Source organism: Podarcis erhardii, assembly GCF_964252035.2.
Source record: "Podarcis erhardii genome assembly, chromosome: 3".
In the NCBI taxonomy this organism is placed as follows: domain Eukaryota; kingdom Metazoa; phylum Chordata; class Lepidosauria; order Squamata; family Lacertidae; genus Podarcis; species Podarcis erhardii.
In genome coordinates, this window is record NC_138507.1 from 49,714,480 (window position 1) to 49,721,770 (window position 7,291).

Consider the following 7,291-nt stretch of genomic DNA (forward strand, 5'->3'; position numbering starts at 1 on the left):
CCACAGATTTTCTGAGGAAAATACAATCTTTAAATAATCTTCCCAACAATACTATACTAGCTACTATGGATGTGGAATCTCTGTATACCAACATCCCACACAACGATGGTTTACAAGCTATAAGGAACACCATTTCAGATAAAACCACAGCGGACTTTGCCACCAAACTCTGCCAATTTGTCCTTACCCACAACAACTTCAAATTCGGTGATGACCTGTTCCTTCAGATCAGCGGCACAGCAATGGGCACCCGCATGGCCCCACAGTATGCCAACATCTTCATGGCAGATTTAGAACAACGTTTCCTAAACTCCTACCCACTCAAACCTCTCTTGTACCTGCGATACATTGACGATATTTTTATCATCTGGACACATGGTCAACAGACCCTGAACACCTTCCACCAGAAATTCAATGATTTTCACCCCACAATCAACCTAACAATGAATCAATCTATGCAAGAAATACATTTTTTGGACACTACTATAAAAATACAGGATGGGCACATAGACACCACCTTATACCGTAAACCAACTGACCGACAAACATATCTACATGCCTCTAGCTACCATCCCAAACATACCCAACAGTCCATTGTATATAGCCAGGCACTACGTTACAGCCGCATGTGTTCCAATTCTACAGACAGAGACTCTCACCTAAGAGATCTACAGCAAACCTTTTTAGAACTAAAATACCCAACAGATGAAGTTAGACAACAGATCAACAGAGCCAGACTGATACCCAGAGAGAACTTGCTGCAAGACAGACCCAAAAAAGAAAATAACAGAACACCTCTAGTCATCACATACAGCTCCCAAGTTAAAACAGTACAACGCATCATCAGAGATCTGCAACCTCTCCTGGACAATGACAGTTCTCTTTCTCAAGCTCTGGGAGGAAGACCTTTCATTGCCTACAGACAGCCACCCAGTCTTAAACAACTCCTAACCCACAATAATACTACAGCCAGACCTAACACGGACACTGGCACCAGAGCCTGCAATAAACCCAGATGCCAACTTTGCTGCCACATACACCCGGACAACACCATTACTGGCCCCAACAACATCACACATACCATCTCGGGACTATTTAATTGCTCATCGTCTAACACTGTGTATGCCATAAAATGCCAACAGTGTCCTTCAGCTCTCGATATTGGACAAACAGGCCAGACCTTACGCCAAAGAATAAACGGACATAAATCGGACATCAGGAATCACAAGGCAGAGAAACCAGTAGGAGAACACTTCAATCTCCCAGGACATTCTATACAAGATCTCAAAGTAGCTGTTTTACTACAAAGGAATTTCAGAAATAGACTGGAAAGAGAAGCTGCTGAATTACAACTTATCACCAAACTTAAAACCATGGAGAAACCTGGTCTGAACAAAGACCTTGGATTCTTATCTCATTATACATGACAAAGCCATTTTTCACCTTTTCACCCCTTGCTTTTTCCTGTAAGACCTATTGCAGTCGTTAAGAGTCGTCAACAGGCTCATCACAGCTATCTGCCAATCACCCATTCCCACCACCCTTCTGAGTAATACCCCTCCCCACCTTCTCACTATATAGAAGGGTCTGGAAACTTCTGTTTCAGTGTATCTGAAGAAGTGTGCATGCACACGAAAGCTCATACCAAGAACTGACTTAGTTGGTCTTTAAGGTGCTACTGGAATGAATTTGTTTTGTTCTGCCACTAGATGTCAGTGTTAATGAAGTACTGGGCTGCAAATTCTTGATTCAAACATACACAAATATATATATATATATATATATCTTGCTAAATATTATATTCTACAGATACTTGGTGAGAAGAACACAAATATTTATTCCTTGTAATTAATAAGGTAAGGCAGCCAGCTTCAAAGTCAGGTGCTATGCATTGGATGTATTCAGAAGGAGCTATGCTTGTGCTCGCTTCAGCAGCACATATACTAAAATTAGAAGGAGCTATGCTTCACATTTCTGCATAGTTTTCTGAATCATCACATTATGCCATAGATTTGTGCAAGGTGTACATATCTGCATCCATTGCTGACCATTCTGCTTCTCATGCTCAGTGGGATTTCTCAGGATGCAGAACCTTATTAATATGGGTTTTGTTCCTACAGCAATTTTACTAACAGCAATATCAACATATAATACAGGGTGTGTTTTCCCCTTATGAACAAGGGAATGATAACATATTGCTGGGATCATCTAGGGGTGAGGAACGTTTTTAGCCTGAAGGCCACATTCATTTATAGGTGACATTCCAGAAGCAACATGTCCATTGATGGGCCAGAGGCAACAGTGACTGGAGCCATGGATTGGATTCTTACGTGCCTCATTGAATTCAGTAAACCAGACATAGGATATTGTTTATTACGTTCTGTCTTATGAAACATCTGAAATCATATATGAGAAAACAGGAAAACTATAGACCTCTTACGTTTATAAAACTCTAGCCCAGTTCTCACATGAGCAGTAAACCTGTCTCTGAGCTTCTGCATCACTTCAAACTGCAGGAAAGTAGCTCAGTTGGTAGAGCATGAGATTCTTAATCTCGGGGTCTTGGGTTCGAGCCCCACATTGGGCAAAAAGATTCTGGCATTGCAGGGGGTTGGACTAGGTGACCCTCGTAGTCCATTCCAGCTTAACAATCCTGATTCTGTGAAAGGACTTTCATGACTAAATGCTTCTCTTGGATAAACAACCCCACTGAGGCATGTAGGCAACACAAGAACAATTTATAACCAAGTTTTCTACCTGGAGTACATTTTTTGCATGAAGAAATAAACATATGAACGGCCACATTAATTCTGAAATTACACAGCCTAGGAACAGGTTTATCAGCTCAATAAAAAACTAGGTCTTTGTGACTGCTTATAGCATGCTGTTGCAAGTTACTTTCTACTTATGTGTGAATCATGTCTTCCTGTTCTGCTCCTTGTTTGTGGTTTGCACAGCTACAGTATAGATAACTAGCTCATACCCCAATGCAGAAGCCTCTGTGAACAGCTTCAGTGCTCATTACTAAGGAGATATAAAAGAGCTGCAGTAGCTGAGGGTTGGATTAGCACTGAATATCCAATAATAGCTTGTGCGGCTGTTTAAGGTGAGAGTTTTGCCTTAGAGAAACGGGATTATGTTTACAACAGAAGTGAAATAAATAACAACTAGGTCTTTGTACCTTTTATGTGAAGCAATAATAGTAATCCCAGGCTAGTTCATTTATTATAGGTGTACCCAATGTGTAGACAATGTATAACTTTAAAGGATGCAATATTTTACACGATTAGGTGCCAGTTTATATATTTGTTGCTATTATGGGCTAAGCTTTTGCTGGTGGTGTGTGCGTATTGCCTATTTGTGTCTTTTCCCCTTTAAAAAGAACCATCTGTACATGAAAACAGACATATTTGAATAAAGAGGTCATCTGATCTAGAGCTATTCAGGCAACTGTTATATATACGAAACACAGGGTGGTTGTTGTTATATATATGAAACAGTGTGGTTACTGCAAATGTTTAAAGGGGAGCTAATCTTTTTCTTATCACTCATCTTGTAATCTTTCTGCATACCATGGGCATAAAGGTAAAAAGTAAAGGGACCCCTGACCATTAGGTCCAGTCGTGGCCGACTCTAGGGTTGCAGCACTCATCTCGCTTTATTGGCCAAGGGAGTCTGCGTACAGCTTCCGGGTCATGTGGCCAGCATGACTAAACCGCTTCTGGCGAACCAGAGCAGCACATGGAAATGCCATTTACCTTCCCGCCGGGGCGGTACCCATTTATCTACTTGCACTTTGGCGTGCTTTCGAACTGCTTGGTTGGCAGGAGCAGGAACTGAGCAATGGGAGCTCACCCCGTTGTGGGGATTCGAACCGCTGACCTTCTGATCGGCAAGTCCTAGGCTCTGTGGTTTAACCCACCATGGGCATAGCCAGGATTTATGTTAGGGGGGCAGGTTTCGTGTTGGGGGAGCAGCATCTCAGTTAGTTAAACATTTTTATTAATTTGCTTAATTTAGGGGGGAAGCTCCCACAGTCTTGGCTACACCCATGCAACTTTTGCTTCAAGCATTTTTCTGTCCACACCAGCTCATTTCTGATCTCAGAGCTGAGCTGGCAGAAAAGTGCTGCTAACAACTGAGGGCAAAAAGACAAGGAATTAAGAAGAATTTAGCTTATTTTGTGTGGGTGGAAAACAGATCCTTACCAGCTCTGTTTATACCTGAGCAAAGCTGGCACTTCCAGATGGGTAGGTGTGTTAGTCTGCTCTGTTGCAGCAGAGGCCTGGAGTATTCTGACAAAGGTGAACTCTGTTAACTGATTCACACTTCACACTAAGCCAAACTTCGACCTAGGGAATACTTTTCATCACTTTGATATGCAGGAATAAGATGGTGAAGCTTTTAACAGCATGGAGATAAATGTTTTGACATGTTACTTACTGCAGGTCATGCTACAGTTAATGGCCCAGTTCTGGACACTGATGGAAAAATTAGTAATGCTGAGCAGATCAAGGGGAAGGTTTGTTTGCACCTATGCTAGGAGCAGCCAGCTAGGAGACTAGGCTAGTCCCCTAAATGATACCGTGGCACTTCCTTCCCAAAGCCCAGGAAGCTGCTGCCCAGCATAGGGAGCGAGGCACAATGTTCACGCGCACAATGTCAGGACACCACAACATCACATGTGCAGCGTTGCCCCCATATTGCCTTCACAAGCTGGCACATCTGGACCTAACTGTTCCCCTACAAAAAAAAAAATATCACTGCATGCCACTGGGAGCCAAACTGCGACTCTTTTTGTATTTATACATATTAACCCATTCCCCTTAATAATATGTTCAGGGAGGTTATGCGTTAGCCTCTCTGTAGGAGTCTTTTCCCTGTAAGAGGATTCTACAGGAGTTTTACTGAAGAAGGGAAATAGATGCCTAATCAACAATTCTCATTATTTTAATCCTAGCCTTCTAGATAAGCAAGACTAGGCTATGAGCATATTTACTTGAAAGACACATCACTGCAGCCCTTTTACAACCAAGCCTCAAATGGGATTCACATCTCTTCAGAAAAGATTCCTTTTGATCCCACAGATAATTAAAGTGATAGTTAATCCTTTATCTGCTTATGTTCACCATTTCCTACCTCATGCTTTAATGACTACTTACACAATGGGAGGGGGGAGAGAGAGGGGCCTCTTCTCTATAGACTGACAGCTGTGTCTGTATAACTGCCACTTGGGATGTCCTTTAGTATTGCTTATTACAGCAATGGGATGAGAGCATCATCATTATTTGAGAAGCCTGTCCTTATATAGGTTTCAGTTCATGGTTGAATAACAAGAGGGATTCTAAATAAAAAGTTTTTCAGATTGCACTCAGTGTTCCGATTTAGCATTTTTACCTATCTCTCAGAATTTAGCTTTGTGTTCTTACGCTTGTATTTTTTTCTTGCAAACCACTTGGATATTTTTTAAAAAATAAAAATGGTAAGCATGATATGAATTGTATGTACGAATAAATGGTGTTAGAAATGTAAAGCACTGAAAGATTTCCAGGAGGGTAATGCTATTTACGGTATTCAAGATTGAGGTGGGGGAGTATATAAGCATCTGTCCCCCATTTCATTGCTCTGAGATGTTGTGTACTGCTTGTATCACATGCTGTCAGATTGATGCAGATCAGTCCTTCTTGTTTGTGCTGGATTTAAAAGGCATTTAATAAACCTCCAAGCAATCCATATTAAGGCAATCCTAAACCCCCTGCCACTATCATGGAGCCATACTTTGCATAGACAAGATAATTGTAATCAGCGGTGAAATCCTATGTATCTATTTTTTTCTGAAGTAAGCCTGTTTTCAGTGGTGCTTACTTCCAGGTGCCGGAGGAATTTAATATATGAATCCCTGTGGACCCACGTGTGTGGGTGAACAGCTAAATAATTGGCTGGGTGCCTGGATTAAAAATGCAGGGTTTACACACAGAGAGCTTCAGTACCAAAGTATTAAACTCATAAAAGTTGAGCAGTAACATTAGGAATATAGGTTGTTAGACCTTTCTTTTCCCATTTACAATGTTCCCCTCTTCCTACCTGCTTTGCAAGGACCAGATCACGCACTGCTAAGTAAGTTTTAAATGCTTTACTTGCAGATTCATACATCTGATACATGTGTTGTTCCATGCAGCTGCAAGGAGAAACACAGGCAATAATACTCTTGGGTAGGAAGTACAGAATATAATTCCAAACCCGTGCAATGCAAGTTCATACACATCTTTCTTCTCTGTTTACACGATGCAGAGGAAGTTCCTCCCTCTCTGAAGGGAGAGGAGTTTTCTCTTCTTCTCTCTCTGGGGGAAGAGGAGGCATGACCTTACTGAGTCTATCTAGGAATACAACACTGTGGTCCTTTACCCCCTCATGCATTAACTAGCCCTATGCTGTATTTGACTGCAATCTCCCACATCAGGTAACTATGACTAGGATTATAAAGTGTGGAAAACATTCTGTCTGATGCAAAATGTATTGGTATACCTAAATTTAATGAATAATCGTAATCAGGGCTTTTTTTCAGACAAAACTTGCCAGAACTCAGTTTTGTCACCTCTCAGATGGGTGCCATTGCCATTATAAAAGAATAAGGGAGGCATTCATTTTTAAGTTCCAGACCTCTTTTTCTAGAAAAATAGCACCAATAGTAATAGTAATAATAATTTTCTGTCACTTCTATAGTTACTTCCAAGTCAAATCTGGAAAATATTTACCAGCAAGTGCTGACAAGAGTTTCAGTAGCTTCATAAAACTCAATTTTTCAAGGGCTGTCAAATTTTATTAACAAAACATTAACATCAAGATGAAGCATTTCCTTGTAGCATTAGGCTAAGGAGAAGTACTGTAGGTCAGCATGTGCTTTGAAAGCAAATATTCTCAGATTCAGTCCTAGGCATCTCCCTGTAGGGCTGGAAAGACTCTGGTCTGAATTCATAGAGAACCTTTGCAGTTTAGACAGTACTGAGATGGTCTGCCTAACTATAAGGCAGCTTCCTAATGTTCCTGGTTAATGTAGCTGGATCCCCATTATCAGCTGGGTGGATGTTCTCTGATGTGAAAGCAAGCTTACAAACTAAAGCAATATAATCAAGCATCTTGACAAATTGTATGGTGTTTTATTGAATTCACTCACTTGTGCTGCAACATTTACATTGGTTTATCTATCTGCAACACCAGATTAGTAGAATAGTTTGTGACTTTGCATTGTTGTGACCCTTAACTACATACATTCCATCCCCAATATTTAACT